Source organism: Phoxinus phoxinus (assembly GCF_949152265.1).
Source record: "Phoxinus phoxinus genome assembly, chromosome: 11".
Lineage (NCBI taxonomy): Eukaryota > Metazoa > Chordata > Actinopteri > Cypriniformes > Leuciscidae > Phoxinus > Phoxinus phoxinus.
The window spans coordinates 15,101,869-15,120,343 of NC_136886.1; the positions used below are offsets into that span (position 1 = coordinate 15,101,869).

Sequence of the window (18,475 nt, forward strand, 5' to 3'; positions counted from 1 at the left end):
TTTGAAGGTATTTGGGTATTTACAAATTAAGGTATTTGACCTTTATCTTTAAGCTAAAAAATGTTTCATGTTCAAAAAGCACTGGGATATTGTGCAATGTTGGTATCAAATGGTACTGAATACCAATTTACCATTAGCTTTTTGGAGTTTTTATTTTTTATCAGTTTATTTGGGGAGTGTTAGGTTGAATGATGTAAAAATGTAAATAAAAAGGAGAAACGAGTGAATTGTTCTCTCTCTCCCTCTCTCTTTCACCGGTCATATGTGACTGATTAGAGGATGGGACCGGGAGAGAAGCACAGGCTTTGTTTTCCCTCTCTTGGCCTTCTTGGAATTCCAACAGATTTTCGGGGCTCTCACCCCTCTGATCCTACTGATCAATGAGACCCTGGAGATGGACAGATGGAGACCCCCTCCTCTCCCTCCTTAACTCTTCTCTTTTACCACCAATTCTCTCTTTCTCTTGTCCCCTCCATCTCCCTTTCTCTTTCTGACTTGTGTCTGTTTCTCTCTGTGGAGGGAAGACACAAGAGCCCCAGTTGTGGACTGACCGGACATTTGTTGATTTTGACAGTGACTTTGTCTTTTTTGTTGTGGCTCTGATCCATTAAAAGTGAATGGGAAAGGGATAGGATTCACAATGGAATGACCTCTTAAACTGTGTGTGTGTGTGTGTGTGTGTGTGTGTGTGTGTGTGTGTGTGTGTGTGTGTGTGTGTGTGTGTGTGTGTGTGTGTGTGTGTGTGTGTGTGTGTGTGTGTGTGTGTGTGTGTGTGTGTGTGTGTGTGTGTGTGTGTGTGTGTGTGTGTGTGTGTGTGTGTGTGTGTGTGTGTGTGTGTGTGTGTGTGTGTGTGTGTGCTGGAGAAGCAGATACAGATTTCACAGCAATAATGCATCTCCCTGGCCAACGATGTGACCTCATGATGTTTTGGTGTTTAGATACAGTGTAGGACCGTCACTATGGAAACTGCCCACCAAACCCCTGTATTCATCTGTTTCATGTAACACACTGTATGATCTCACTGCCACGATTGTAACCTGATCGTATCAACTTATTCAGTGTGATGATTAGGCAATAGTTGTCAAAACAGCTTTTGGTTTTTTGTTAATTTGTTGTAGAAAATGGTATATAATATATAGAAGTATAATATAATGTATCAAAATATATAATATTATATTTGTTTATGACATCTTAAAAATGTGTAAGACTTTACATTTCACTTTTAATATTAGTTAACTATTAGTTAACATGAACTAACAATAAACAATACTTCTGCATTATGTATTAAACATATGTACTAATACATTTTTAAGATCAAAAGTTGTATCTGTTAACATTACTTAATGCACTATGACTAACATGAACATACATTTTTTATTAACCAACATTAATAATAAATGCTGTAAACAATATTTTGCTCCTTGTTAGTTATGCATTAGTTGCATTAGTTAATGCATTAACTAATGTTAACAAATGAGACCTTATTATAAAGTGTTACCAAAAATTGTAATTCTCTGCCATTTCCTTTACCCACCGATGGTCATAAATATGAAAGTTGTGAGGAGAAGGTCACGTGATTTGAAACAGATGAATAGAATTTGGATAGAATGATAATTAAAATTATATTATATCTTATTTTCAGATTTTGAATAGTTGCTTTGAGGCTTTTCTCAAAGCACATGTGGAAGTAATATTAATTTTTGCACATTTTTTTTCTGATAACATACTCAACCCATAAAACTGAGAGAATTGGTATTTTAGTATTTTACATTTGTCTCATGAAGACACAATAAAAACAAGGGCATTTTTACTGTCATGATCTCTTAAGTACGTACTCTCTTAATGTGTCTCTCTTGATGTGATACCACATTTTTCTGTAATAATTGAGTCTTACTGCAGCAGTTTATAACGTAATTGGTCAGCGTACGAGTGTGTGTCAATTATCATCTCTCAAATGGGCTTATCGTCATATCAAAGACTGGGCTCAGGAGTTTGTTTATGGTGAGATCATGCGGAATGAACAGTTCATTGGCACGGCAGCGCTCCGTAACCTCTCGGTACGTTAAGATTAGACCACACATTTAAAACATGATGTACTTCCACATAATATTTTGCGAAACATTTACAAAATGTTATCATATTGTTAATATAATTTAGTTATTCAGACACATCACGGCCAAAAAGCTATTAAGTCATGTTTCTTTTATAATCTTATGTGTATTATATGTTTTGTTTTTTTAAATTAATGATCCCAAACTTGCTCTACCGTTTAAAAGTTCTGTTCCTTCTTTCACACAAATGAGCAAAATTGCTGTAAAAAGCTGAGTAGACATGCTGTAAAACTCATTATCGTGTCTGCTCCTCCTCAGATCCCCCCACCACCAAGCAGGAGTCATCAGGGGGGTCACCAGACATCCTTTGCCTGCTTTGACCTGGCCGTCTCTCAGGAGAAGAGAGGTCAAGGCAACCATTTTAGGGTTCAAGGAGTGATGAATGACTAGCGTTCCTGCTCTGTCATAAAATGGTGTTTAGACTGACCTCATTCACAATGGCTTTGTTTCTTTTTTGTGAGGTGAGGCTGTTCTATGTTAGATTAGTTTTAACCAAAACAATCGTAATCCTATATTTTGTAAATGCTCCAAAATATTAACTCAACTCCACCACATTGTTAGTCTTTGAGCTGACGGCTGTAGTGCACTTTTGGGGCTACAATTACAGCGGAATGTGTCCTCCTTATGTGGCTTATTAGTTAGCATCAATGAGCGTATGATATAAAACCCATTATAAATGCCATCAGGTTGAAATATTTAGCAGTTCTGCCGAGCAGACCTCCATCGAAACCGCAGCGCGTTTCATTCCGCTTTCGTCTTCCTGCAACTATTTGGCTATTTCAGAATGACAAAGACCGAAAACGTGAGAGAGAAAGGAAAAGTGGTGGATGAATCAAAGAAGATGAGAGACCACAGGCCAGTGATGGCTTCAGCAGGGCCGAGCTTCTTGAGGCAAAAGGCTGGCAGACGTACACATTCCACCAGGCTAATTTACAAGCTCCTGTGAACTGACTAATCCACCCCTGATACATCATGTACGAGAACAGACTGATTGCATAACAGACCACCATCCACCATTTACTTCAGCTGCCTTCGTGCTCGCGTCTCAATTTCCTTATTTATGTCACTCGTCTTAATCCTACGTCTGGTGTCGGCCCATTTATTTTCATTTGTTAATTAGTGCCGCTTGCTGAGACTGTTACTATTGATCATATTCAGAGTTTTAAACTTGCTGAACTTCACCATGACGATGTCCTGATAAGGGACTTTGCCTTGTGGATGATAAAACAAGCGGAAAATCCAATTTTTCAAGAAGACAACTTGGGGAAGGTAAGAAACCTTCCAGAACATCCTAGCAACTACACAGCACCACTAATTACCATGATGATAACTGTCATGTCTGTTTCTCTTTAACTGGAAACTGATTCATATCAGCCTCATATTGAATATTGCACACACAGCAAGTAGTATTTTTAGTAAAGTGAACCAAAGTACTCTTTCCATGGGAATGATGAGCAGCGAGTTTTATTGGTATCAGGGGGTGAAAGGCAAACATAGGATTTGCTTTTTTATTATTAAACAGTGGTTTACTGAACAAACTCTCGATCTGTTTGTGTGTGCCGGCGCTCCTTCAGTGAAGTCTGTGAAGCTTAACGGAGCCTTTATGCAAAATGCAAATACTCATGTGACTTTCTTATAAGGATACTAGATATAGGATATGTAAGTTACGTACTCAGGAAAACGGGTCTCAATTACATAAAACAGCATACTATCTGACACTTTAAAAAGCTTGTCTCATTTTTAGAATCAACTAGGATTGTGCACTTTTCCCGTAGCATCTCTGTATATAAACTGTGTTGTCCCATCTTAGGGGGGGAACATAAGAGTTATGAATTACGTTCTGAACACATGCGTGCCGTAACGAAAGACCTGTATACAGATACACCCCTAATTATAATAAATATAAAGTATATTTAAATAAATATTATTGTTTTATTCTGCTTTCTGGAGACTTGGCTAAATTGAGATAATTGTAAATAATTTTATTCGGTAACACTTTATTTGACAGTGTCCTTGTTACATATGTTACATGTACTTACAATAGTATTAACAGTTAATTATGCATAATTACATGCAACTAACCCTCAACCAAACCCTAATCCTACCCTAACTCTATAGTAAGTATGCACTTCATTAATATTACTCAGTACTTAAATATATAATTGCACTGTAACAATGACAACGCAAAATAAAGTGTTACTTTTTATTCTATTATACAGCATTAGTAACAGTAAGGAAAAAATACAAATAGTTTTGTGGGGGAAATTAATAATCTCAGATTCGCTGTCAACTTAAAAGTAATATTTAGTATTTAGAGATATTTTAACAATTTGATGATGTACAATGACAATAAAAGCGCCACTTATTTCATTTTTGGAAGCAATTTGATTGATGTATAAATAAAAATGAGTGCTTATTCAATGAAAATATACAGTATACAGTTTTCCCTGCAAGGTGATCATATTGTGGGTCCTTCCTTGGCAAGAAAATGGCAAGTCTCTCTTTGTTGATCACCCACACATACACACCCCCCCCCCCCCCCCCCAAAAAAAAATGCAAACTTTTATTACCGCCTGCATGAGACTTGATAAAACAGTCTTCCAGAAGGAAAAGGGTGAGGGGGTTGCAGCCTCTGTAGACTGTCAGCGATGGCTGCTCATTTCAAAGAGTGTATGTGGACAGCCTTAAACCGCTGAGCAGCTTTTCCAGATGTGCGGAATCAAAGGCATTGCTGCACATCAGTCTACAGACCAATGGGCCAAAATTCCCCCAGAGAGCCAGAGAAACTCTAACTGTAATGCGAGGGACCTAGAACGGGTTAAATTATTGCTCATCATATCACTGAAAGGGCACTTTGGTTCAATTTACTTAAAATACTAACTGCTGTGTGCATGTTCCACATGAGGCTGCTAAAATGTATCAGTCTCGAGTTAAAGACAAGCCAACTTAAGACAAATAGACTGCACCCTTGCTACAATATGAGGTATTTGGCTTTATTACAGAGCGATAAGATTGTCTCAACACAGGTTTCGTCCATATGAGCCTTTTAAGTTATCTTATCCTGATCTCAAGGGTAATCGTTTTGAAGGTATACTTACGCGATCGTTCTGATATCTTTTGGGCATTTAAATGGCTGTGAGAACCGCTGAGTGCGACCTGGATACACCAGTAAGTGGTCGGATATTTTGCTAATAAAATGACAGCGGTGGCTGATTCATTTTTTCAATATCCATAATTTAAAGTGAACGTCGTAATGCCGTTTCAAAGGGCCTGCAGTTTGCAGCAACATCTCTAAACTATTATGCCCGTTGCCCTTTCATTAGCTGTGCCGGGTTATTCTGTCTGGTTATGATCCCGTAGATATGCTTTTGTTTAAAACCCCATGGATGCGCTAGAAGTATGTCACTGTAATTGAAGTCATACTTTAAAAGCAGCCCAAAAATGCTTTGTTGTATCTCCAAAATGCTAGCGCTCATTCCACAAGACTTATTTTGCTTCAAAGACAGAACGTCCTTTACAATATGTGTCTATGCATAAGTTAACCCCCATCTAATCTATTTCCATAAAAAAACTGTCCCTTCTTCTAGAGCCCCTCTCTCGGGAACATATGATCCACTAAATGAAGGCATGTGATAACATCAGAACGGCAATATTAGTGTAAACATCTTCCATATGCTATCAGATGCTGGCTTCATCTACAGGCTAGGCTGCTTATTTCACCCTGCATTATTGCTTTATTGAGGGACAAACCCAATGGAACTGGAAGAGGTAGCATTTGATCATATCGAGGGCTTTGTCAAGACACCATGAAGGGGGTAGAGCTGTCAAAAGGGGGCAGATTTAGTACATGCGAACCTGCATGTGTCCCCAATTACGCAGATGTAAATGGATGGTTCCAGACCTTGAGCGAGGTGGAGGTGCTGAGGGGGGAATGAAATCTCTAATGAAGCCCAGCCGTCCTCGCTCGCCGGACCTGTGTGCGATGGACCAAGCCTCCCCTGGTTACTTGCACATTATTAACGATTTTAAACAATGCCACAAAGAATTATTCCAGTTATATTGGTGGAGGGGCAGTAATAGGAGTAATATGTTATGGGTTTTGCAGAATGCATTAGGACTTTATCTCAGCAAGTATCTCAAACTAGTTGTGAAAGGAAATGAGGTAATGCAAAATAGATCTCTTGTGGTGCCTTTTCTTTCTGCATCATCTATTCCCCATTGTCTTGTGATTCAGACCTACACTACCTTTCAGAAGTGTGGGGTCAGTAATGTTTTTAGTCATCTTATGCTCACCAAGGCAGCATTGATACAAAAATACAGTAAAAACAGTAATATTGCTGCAATTTAAAATAACTATTTTCTATTTTAATATATTTTAAAATGTAATGTACTCCTGTAATGTACTCCTCAGTCACATGATCCTTCAGAAATCATTTTAATATGATGATTTGGTGCTCAAACACATTTTTTTTATTACTATTAGAGTTGTAAACCATTGTGCTGATTAATAATTTTGTAGAAACCGTGATATTATTTTTTTAGTGTTCTTTAATAAATAGAAAGTTCAAGAGAGCAGTTTTTTAATGCAACCTAGCTGAATAAAAGTATACATTTCTTTCCCAAAAAAATCCCTGACCCCAAACTTTTAACCAGTAGTGTATGGTATAGAGCAGCCATGATATGCCTGATCAATCAATGTATTTTGATCAAATAAATATTTTTGTAAGCAACATATTTCTAAAATGTGATAAAATATTTACAATTTTATATGTTTTGCCAGTGACCGTATTTTGGGGTGCTCTTAAAAAGCCTTTTTTTTTTTTTACTTTCACGTCACATTAGGGTCTGGACTTTGTGCATTCTTGTGATACCATCAACCAATCATCATTTACATTTATGGCTTGTGATTCAATCTTCAATGACCAGACCTGAGTGCCCTTGAGCAAAGATACTTCCGGGGCTAATGTCCCACTGGATTTCTTTCCTGCTGTTCAGTCTTGTGCTGCAGCGATATCATTTTCTCTTGAAGTCAAGTCCTCTGGAGAATCCGCTTAGTTAATGCTTCATTAACATACTCTTCACTTGCTGTTCAGTCATGCAGTCTATTCTCTTCACTGCTTGTTCATATTACTATACATTTATTTATTTAAGTTTTTACTATTTAGTGAAAGTTTTGTGGTGTGATTTATTATTATTTGATTTCTTTTGTCCTTTTCTCTGTTCAAATTGAAGCGCACACGATTTTTTTTTAAATACAGTAAATATATGTAACATAAAGCATGCATGAAGAAAATCTGCTGAAAACATTTTAAAAGTTGAAATGACAGGAATGATTGTGTTAATTTAAATGGATGGAGGGGAAAATAGATTATTTACAAAATGATGAAAACATTTTTACAGTGTGCATAAGCTCATACACACACCCATGACTCATCGCTCATCACTCTGGTTGTTTACAGCCCAGTGTCTAACCAGATCCAGGCTTCACTCACATCATCACTCATTGTTCTTCGTTCAGTGTTCACCCCGTAAAAAAACATATGCATACAAAGTTATGTTCGACCGCTATAAAGCCTTTCAGTCAAAATCCACGTATACACAAATTACAATATATGTATATGATAAATAGCTACATACAGACAAATATCAAGTACAAGGAAATCGTTTTTTAAGTAATTAAGTCACACTGATATCATTTAAAAAATATTGATTAATGTAGAATAACATCTTTTGAAATCGATTGTTTTTTAATTGTATTTTTATTTTAATATTGTGTTAAATTAGCAATACATTTCAGTTTGATTAAATTCTATTTTTGTTTACTTATGTGATTATAAGCTGTTTTGAAACATATGTTATTATTTCATCCCCTAACGTTGCCCTCACTCACTTTAAGCCCTACTTTCTTAAATTGTGTATGAGAGTTTGTTTGTTTTATAGACGTAATCTAATTTGCGCTGTATGATATACTTTTCTGATGATTATGCTCTGTTGAAAACCACCAAAGAGAGGACTGGATGTGACTGTCAGCGAGTCTCCATCTGGCAATCTACTTTTCTTCAAATAACCAGAGATGTGATTTTCATTAAGACTGGAATTCTACTGACAAATCCTCTGCATTAGGAGGCAACTGCTGAGGAAGAGTCTGCTCCTCAAATGATAGTCTCTTTCTGACTCTGATTTCTGATGAAATATGTGTTCGGCCGTAGAATAGATGCAAATAAGATCAAGAAAGCAATATGCTTTCACTTGGTCCACTAAGAAGAAATAAATTAAGTGCATGCTAACAATGTGGGGCTATAGTTCAAAATGAATGGCCACACCCTTTTTTCACATTTTGAACAAATTAATTATGTGTGATGCAGTATTCGAAAAATGTGAGACTCGAGTTTTAAAAAGTTAAACGTTTAAATAACAATCTCAAGACCCATCCCTTTTATCCATACCACTGCCCTCCGTCTCACATTTTTAAATATTTTTACATTGAAATACTGCACGCAATGTGCCCCAACTGTTTAATGAATTCACCCTTTTCGGTATAGTATTTCTCCATTTTTTTTTTTTCTTCCTTATTGAAAGTATAAACTTTCCTCTTGAGATTCATCCGCCAGTTTTACAATTGTACAGCTTATTTCATCAACTTCTCTTCAATTCCTTTACTTGACAGTTTATGCACGCTTCTCCCAGTGTTGTCTTCTTATGAAAGTCTTTGTGGTTTTCCAGAGGAATAATACTCAGCTGGACGTCGCATATAACAGCAGAAATAATGTTATTCTTTAATATAGTGAATCAATCAAAGTCTTCTTAAAACTTCTCCGAAAGACTCCCTTGTTTTCAATTTTTTTTTAATTTAGCTTGCACCAGATGGAATATCCTTCGGTTTTTGGCAAATGTTTGTCCAATTGACCTCAATTCTCTCTATCTGTCTTTGTCACCATCCCTCCATCCCTTTCACTTGGTTTTCCTCTCTCGTTCCATCTCTTTTGCATATACTGTCTTCCTCATTATGTCAGCGGAAGGTTCTTAGGAATTCTGCAGCTTATTTCTCTAACCCTTGAGAGGAGCGGTATCAAGAGACCTTCAGAATGATTGACAGAAGAGAAAGCTGGAGGCAGCCAAAGCTGCAGACTTCCCTCTGGCACTTTCTCCAGAGCTGGCTAAGCAACAAGAGGAAGACTGGACTGGAAGAAAAGAGAAAATAAAAGTTTTACTGGAAACATAGATGGTTCTGGCTCGTAATCTGGTTCATTCTGCCGTGACTGTCACACCATTGGGTCGTGTGACAAAGACATAGTATGTGAGTGAGGCTCTTAATCTCACAGATGTTTTCCAATCCATCTGGGTAGACTTGTGAATAGTGTCGTGAGTCAATGAATAGATCACTTTTAAAGACGAACGGTTTGTATTGATCAATGTGAGAGTGTTGTATGTGATTAGTTTACCAGCAGTGTTTTTATGGATATGTATCAATGCAGCAGTTCTGGGAACTAACAGCTTCTGCGCGCACATAGCGTCTGGTGCTGATAGCGTAACACATCGTCCATGACTTATCTGTCGTACTTGTCTCCCGTTTCCCAGCTGCAAGATTTACCATAAATCAGGGAGATTAACTTTTGAATAAATGCAAGGAAGTGACCCTTTGGAAAAGTTACAAGCACACGGAAACACCTGTGTTTTGAAGAAATGGACCAAATGATTGATTTTTATTCGATTATGGTTTAGTCAGGCCAAGTAAATGGATTATCTCATCTATAATTCTCATATTTCAGGGATTACACCACCTTTGAGGTCAGATTTGTGGTCTTGATGATGGACTTAAATAATGTTTGGCAATGAAAATTGCAATTTTGTGGCTTTTAGTCCATATCAATTAGCTTTTTTTTTTTTACCTTTTGAGGGGGTTTTTTTTAAGCAGATGTACACATTTAAAGGGCACCTATTATGGAATTTTGAAAGTGCGCCGTATATAAAGTTATTGTCTTTCAAAAGTGAGAGTCGACTCTGAGTCATTTTTATGAATCGTTAGAAGACCGAAGCTTTTTCTCTGACTAGATGACGTCAACTTGTCAAGTTATTTGAATAAGATACGCCCACTTATTGCGCTCCAAGGCCAGCAGGGAAACATCAGGGCGACGAGACGCTGTGTTCTGAAGTGCGACTCAAAAACAAACTTTTTTCATCTGCCCAAGGAGGAGCATTTGAAGACTAAGTGGCTACAATTCACTATACCACAGAAGTATAGTCCGAGCCTTGTGCTTTGTTCGCGTCATTTTGAACACGATTGCTTTTTAAATGCAATATCAAACTTGGATTCGCAAGCTGGCTGATATTGAAGGAAGGTTCAGTTCCAAGTGTATTTGCATCAGCTTCCACCTCCGTATCACAACCTGTAAGTGTTATTAATAATTTGTGCTTTTATATTTTATGTAGCATGCTTAATAATTATTTTGTTTGTTGTGTAAGCACCGTTTAGCTTCTAGGTCTTCAATGACAATTGTATTGAGATATGTGAAGTGTTTGTCGTTGTTTTCGGAGTTGTCTAAAGAATAGAGTAATACCTCGTAGTAACGTAACTGCATTTTTTTTTTTTTGTAAAAACGTTATGTTTATGCATCGGGCTAATGCAAACAAAGACTGATTGTGCTTTTACAATATGAACTCTGGGCTATGCTCGCTAACATAACATTAAATTCTTTATCTTATCTTTCGTTTTTTACTACAAACTATAAAGCAGTGGACTATAATCATTATTATAATACAATTTAATTGATAAAAGCATCATTGCACTCCGTGTTAAAAATAAGTATTATCTCTGTAAACACTGTTGGGTCATCTGACCAATCAACGCAGATTAGCGTCGCGCAAAGGAGGGGTTTGGAAAACGAGTCGTTGAACGATTCATTTGGGAGTCGGTGAGCAAATCAGGTAAAAATAAATGCATATTATACAAAAACAAAAGTGTTTTTTGTCATTGCATGCATGTAAAACTGTTGTTGGGGACTCCCACAACAACATTAGGAACATTTTAAATGTCATAATAGGTGCCCTTTAAAATGTATAGTCTTTCTCTTTTAGCTTGGATAGAATGCCTGATTAGAAATGTTAGAAAATTGTTTTATAGTGTATTTATAATTAATCATGAAAATGCTAATTCATGCTTGTTCACAATATATATTTTCCCAGTTTATTTAATTTAGCAAACTAACATTTATAAGCCTTCTAACTTAGTATAGCACTAACTGGTTAAAAAAAAAAAAAAAAAATTGTGTGACAAAATCCTGGTGGCAAAATTTTTGTCTATTGACGTCCATTCAAAAGTAGCCTTTTAATTTGACTAAATTCATTGTTTTTGGAAGCTACATATACATTGCAAATATCCCACCATATGAAAGAAGATATTTTGACTGGGAATGCTAACAGATAGCGCTATATGGATATTATAAACATTTTTGATAGTAACAGCAAGTAGCCAATCATGGTTCCTGGCTATGATATGAACTAATGCCTATTCTTTAGTAGAAATTCTCATCAGTAAACAGTTGAAGGGTCTGGAGTATAGAGTAACACCAGATGTAGCCTGAGTGCTTGAGTCCTAGATGCGAAGAGCTCGGATGATGAACAGCTCTAAAGCATCTTTGCTAGTCCTCAAACACTTTCTCTTGTCAGTGTCATTTTCTGCAATCATCCCTTAGGCAGGAGACAATCACTGCTTTTAAACGCTTTAAGATGCTCCACGACTCTCGTCCAACTGGCATGCTTTGTTCATTACATTTCTCCCTATTATTTCTATCAAGGTTAGGGAAAGACTGGAGAAAGCGTTCGGAAATTCTGATCATGAGGATTTGTATCAAACCCTGGGTCTTAGACTGCTATGACATTTTAAATTGTCTCACAATAACTCCGGTTCTTATCCGTCTCAAATGCTCCTTGTACCGAGATTGCCGTGTTGTGAGTTTATGTGAGTTGCATGGGATCTTTTGTAATGCTGACAGGCTCTTGCAGTGCTGTTACCAATCACATTGTACATGCCTTTCTTTCTTCACCTGAGACCGTGCTTGTGTCCAGATTCAGATAATGCGAGAGGCTTGTTCCACGCCAGTGGAGGATTTCAGCATGTTGACGGTCTGGCGTCGGGAGATCGCTTTCTCCTGCCTGTCAGCAGAAAACAAATGACTTCTACAGTAGGTGGTAACCAGCAGAGCACATTCCGAAATGCTCCTGTGAGATCTCAGGGTGACCCGATATGCCCAGAGATTGCGTTGTGTGAGTACAGGGGTCATTAAATGGTAAAGCAATATCATGTTTGTGACGTGTTGCACGTCTGACCAAACATCACTCCGGGCCCCTGAAATTAGACCGTATGTAAACGATGATGCACCGGCTTTGAAGTGGTTTGGGTGCTTTCAGGAATATGCTAATCTCCCTCTTGATCTTGATTGCATGGGATGTCCCGATATAATACCCATCAGCCTGTGTGCTGCACTGCTGTTTCAGCAACACATTAGCCTGCGCTGAGGAAGCTGCTTTGAAACTGTAGCTTGCCAGGCTATAAGCTACTCATGATTTAAAGTAGTTCAGCTACAGCCAAGGTAATCTCTGAAAAAGTAGTTGGCAACAATACAAGCTACTAATAAAAAAAATATATATATATATATTTTATTCAGCAAGCACACATTAAATATTCAAAAGTGACTGTAAAGGCATTTCTAATGTTACAAAAAAAGTATTTTTTTTAAGCTCTTGCGTGCATGTGTGTGAGTATTTATTGTATTTTTACATTATACATATAAATAATATATAAAATTATATATAATTTAAATAACATGATTTATAATTTAATAGCCATATTTTATGATAAAGTTGTTTTTGTTTTACTCTAAATATATAAAAAAACAATACAGTTAAATTTATATAATTGAGAACATTTATTACAGTTAAATATTCCACTAAAATTATTATAATTAAATATTCCACTAAAATGATTATGTAAAATGGTGCCTCGGAAATCAAATTGGTTTGTTTTTCTTTCTATATCAACCACACAAAATACATATTACATACGTATGAGAGAGAGGACCGTTTACAAGAGTTTCCCTCAAGCTTGGCAATGAAACCATGTACGCAATACAGTGTACAGCATATGGTTTCGCTACACCGCTATGTCACTGGAAGCTTATTATTTTGAAAACAATCAGACTTTTTGAATGAGGAACGTGATGACCCATCCCCATTATTTTTTCACAGATAAAATGACTGAATTAAATGATTGATTGATTTATCTAGACATCCAACATCTTGTTTAGTTGCTTTTGCTGCATAGGAAATCACATGTCTACACTAAAAAATGCTGGGTTGTTTTAACCCAAATTTGGGTCAAATATGGACAAACCCAGCCGTTAGGTTAAATTTGTTAATTAAAAATGTTAACCCAACGGTTGGGTTAGTCCATATTTGACCCAAATTTGGGTTAAAACAACCCAGCATTTTTTAGAGTGTGTGAAACTTAATTTTTTAACGGTGACTTCCAATACCAGTTGCGTCGCTTCACTGCCATTCACAACACCATATTTGGAGGCAGGGTTTGTCTTTGTACTAACTTTGCCAGAAATGTAAAAACAAAAATGCTGCTTAAAGCAGTTTATAGCTGATGTCAATTATTTACATCTAAGTACTTTCACCCTGGGGCTAATGCTAGCACATTCCCTTAGCTCCCAGGAGGGATGCCCAGCGGTGGGCCTGGCTGTTGTCTTGCTAAGGAGGGCTAACCGGAGGAGAGGACTACCTTTCAGCTGCATCAGAGCTTTGTTCTGCTCTGGTGTTTGTTGTGCTAATGGGAAAGGTCCTTGTATTACAGCCGTCCATGGCCAGCGCTCACCCTGGTTCACTGCCTGGTCTCCAGCCTGTCTACGCCAGGTCTATACCGGACCATCTGGGTCCCTGGAGCCCGAACAGGGTTATCGCATTACAGCTCGGTTTCCTGAGACAGGACGGTGGGGTAGGTGGTGGAGGATTTGGGGGTGGCTTGGTTCCTGTTCCCTGTAGTGCATTCAGATGGAGTCTTGCTTATCCTTTTATATGGATCAGGTGACACCCTGAGAAGGTGAAAAAACCATGTTCCTCTACCATGGATCTTCTCCATCTCTCTCTCTCTCTCACACACACACACACACACTCAGATTTACTCTCGTGTCTGAGGTGGGTGTTTGCTCCAGGGTTGTGACAGTAGAGGAAACACCTAGCCAAGAAAAACTTCAGCATTTGGGCTGGGCTCAGTGCCCACCTCCAAACACAAGAGTTTATGGTCGGAATCATCAGCCTGGGCTTTTCCCTCACATTCTCCCTATTATTAAAATGCTTTATTGTCTCTGACCCAGCTAGCTTCACATTTTCCATTCACATCCAAATACCGACATAATTATGCTAATAATTCATTAAGGTCGACTCGACATGCAGTGTTCAAACCCAGGAAGATCAGGCAACTCTGTAACGACACAGCCAGCTGTTCATTTTATTTACTTCCTTAAAGGGAAACTTACAATTATATAGTGACAGAGTAATTATGATCTCATTATTTAATAGAGGTGAAGACTTTGTTCATTTCTGAACTTTCTGACGTCAATAGTGACGTCTGTCTATCTATCTATCTATCTATCTATCTATCTATCTATCTATCTATCTATATCTTCTCTATGATTGCTGAAAGATACATTAATATTTTATGCCTTTTATTTATGTATTTATTTTATTTCATATATTTTAATTTTTTCCATATTGTAAGAATAGTCTTATCTATTATTGAATGTAAAATAGTGAAGAAGAATCAACATCTGTATTTATCTTTGAAATCATATGCAATTAGTGGAGAGAAAGAAAATAAGGCAGAAACTGGACTGAACCTGCAACCTTTATGTGCTTTCAGATGCATGTACTTATTGTATACTGTACCAGGCTTTCCGGTTCCTCCTTGCTTGGTTTTTTTTTTAGGTGCACTGCTTTCCTTTAAGGTCATAATTAACAAATGTTCCCAATTAAAGTTGCCTTTGTTGTTTGGCAACATTAGAAAGGTAATCTCCAAATTACACTGCAATTTGCCTAATATTTCATGATTAGCTAATGATGGGTAGCTTGCAGATGTGGACTGCAGTAAAACTGCATGTCATCTGTTTTGTTCTGTTCAGCTGACCTGTGTCGCACCAGTCGAAACGTATTATAAATGGGGCTTTCATTTGAAAAAAGATTCAGATTCATTGTATGGATGGACATACTGATTCTAGCCCCCATATTAAAATAATTACAATATTATTGTGGCAGATGATACACATTAGTTGAATTAGTTAAATAGACATTACAAGTGGTTTTATGTATGTGTATGTGTACAGTATGTGTATATGTATGTGTATATGTATGTGTATGTGTAGTGTAGTGTAGTGTAGTGTAGTGTAGTGTAGTGTAGTGTAGTGTAGTGTAGTGTAGTGTGTTTGTCATGTTAAAAGTGATATACTTTTAACTAGTGACTATACCATCATTTTTTTTACTGAAATATGACACTTGTAAACTATATTTAGATGATCCTAATTTGAGGCCACACTGGATCACTCATAGATGAAAGTGACAGGTCATGCCATAATGAGTAATGGTCAAAATGTAATGAGCAGATGAAGTGACCTGTCATAGATACATCACTAATGAGTGTAATTTGCAGTTGTAGTCAATGTCATCATGGAGGGGCATTAAACCACCTGCCCCTGCAGCTGTTGGTTTCTACTCCAGCAACGAGCGCGCACGTGTGTGTGTGTGTGTGTGTGCACCGTGTCACACAAGACAGTTCATTGGCACTAACAGGTGTGTGTGTGTGTGTGTGTGTGTGTGTGTGTGTGTGTGTGTGTGTGTGTGTGTGTGTGTGTGTGTGTGTGTGTGTGTGTGTGTATATATCAGCAGCTCATTAAAGTGGCATGTTTTCTAACACCAGGCATATTTAACATTAAATTAACACCCAGTTAACGTAATAACACCTCTGTGTTCACACTTTGACGCTTGTCTATCTCTTTCTCCACCCTTTCACTCTCTAGCTGTGAGATTTGTCTATTTATTTCACACCAGCACTAGAGGTCTGGTTAAAAAAAAGGGGAAAAAACTAGGGAGCTTCCTCGCTGCCTAGAGTACATGTGCGGCTGCCTTCTTAGAAAGTGTCCTATCCATCATGGAGCATCTAACCTCATAAGTGGAATTTGGAACACTACAAGCACTTTTTTTATTTTATTTTATTTATGTTAGCATGTTGTTAAGATTCAGATTCAAGTGTTTTTTTTGTGTGTGTTTTTTGACGTGTCTTTACATTGCCAAAGCATTGGTAATATTAAATAACTAATTAAATGTATAACATTAAATAACTATTAATAGTCAAGTGTGTAATTATGCGGAACATACATATTTTTTAATTATGATTTTATGTTTATTTATCATTTTTAATTTAATTTCATATAATATTTAATAAATAAATAAAAATACTGAGTTTGTCACTATGTATTCCATGATTCCCTTGGTTCCCATGATTCCGAGACAGGCCTACTTTTTGGAAGAGGCATCGTCGATAGTCCCATGATGCCATAAATTGCTGCCTCCATAGGTAGTTGACTCAAAATAGCGCAGTGTCGTAGTATATCTTTTTAATTGTGTAATATTATGGAATGATCACACCTTTCTGTTTATGGCGTTAATGGAATTAGGTGGAATGAGATGTTCACAAAAATGGCCCACCTCCAGCAGAGACTGCCAACACACTGGAGATTTCAGTCAGCAGGGAGTCTGTGTGATCCATTACCACAGTTCTACTTTACATGGGGATGCACTCATGCACAGACGCAAATGCACACACAGTGTAAGCGTGTGTTTGCTTTGGTAGACATTGTTGACCGAAGCCTTTCAAGGTTGTAAGAGTGAATGTGCACTGTTTTAGAGTTTACTCAAGCTTATGCTGTCTGTCAGTCAGACCAAACTGCTTTTTAAAGCAAGTCAGTCAGTTTACTCAGTAGCCAAATGGTTTTCTGGTCATGTAAGCACAGCTTTTATCTAAATGAATGAGGAAAAACATGACTAACTAAAATAATTTCATAATAGACTATTTAAAATAGACAATACAACAGTATTTACTTTTATTTGTTTACAATTAATAAAAAAAAGTTAAACAACTTGCATCAATTTCCAGGGATGCCAACTTATGTGATTGTTATGTCATTTCTTATTATTATTATCAATGTTGACAGTTGTACTGCTTCATATTTTGTGGAAATTTAAACTAATACATTCTCATTTAATTGCAATTAACATGCAATTAAAAGTCCATAAACATTACATTCAGTTCACACTTAAGTATATTCTTTTGAAGTATATTATTTCCATAATAAGTTTTAAATGTATTTAGCGAAGTATGCTTAAGTACTTCTTTGTCACAGGAGTAGGCATGCAAGTACAACCCATATCAATTTAAATAGAGACAAGCTGAAAAAAAATGTAAACAAAATTTCAATCTGCTAGTCATACTAATACGTTCAAAACAGAAAGGACTAGATCAGGTGATACCTTTACAAATAAGCTGTTTCCCATTTTTGCAGCCACCGTGCATTGGGATTCATTTTCTTAATAATTTATTTAGTCTGTCTACTTTTTATACTGTCTCTGATTAAGTACATGCACAGAAGGGAGAAAAATGAACTAATGGCGTACATTCCTGGAGCACCTTGCACCTCTGTTCGGACTCCTGTCCTGCCCCAGTCCATTGTTTATTGTGTTCAGTTGTAAAATGTCTGACTCATAAAGGGGGCCATTGTAAGACGAGCATCACTAACTCTGAACCTGTCAACACTTGCCCATATTGTGCTGCTACACTATAATAAAATGTTCTTTGTACAGTAACAAGTCTGTAATCTTCATATATTAGAGGCAGGTTTACCTGCACGCTCCTGAACACACACAGAGCGCTAATAGCAACATGGCCGTCTCTTTCATTTCACATTCTTGTTGTATATTATGTTTTATCATTGCTCTCACAAAAGTGAACACTGAACTGATACTGAACCAGTTTTGTCAGTTAACCTAAAAACTCTACTTCATGTCTTAAAATCTAAATGAAATAACGGGTAATGTTCATTTTGACAGAATAAACCCACAGAGTGAATAGGAAAACTATACTCAGGGGTCTTGACTTGTATCATCCTGAAGGGATTATTTTGCAATAATGACTGGCTCACTGTACATTATCCAACTTATTACATGCCCATTTATTTATTTATTAAGCAAGTAGCCAAGAAAAATGTATCAAGTGAGAAGAAAAAGAGCTGTCTGTGTAGGAAAATTTGCAGACAGTG

General features: G+C 37.1%; 1 protein-coding gene across 3 annotated transcripts in view; it reads left to right on the plus strand.

Moving 5' to 3' along the window:
* ror1 (receptor tyrosine kinase-like orphan receptor 1) overlaps nucleotides 1-18,475 on the plus strand; it is a 121,074-nt gene that overhangs the window by 64,333 nt on the left and 38,266 nt on the right. The window lies entirely within an intron of this gene.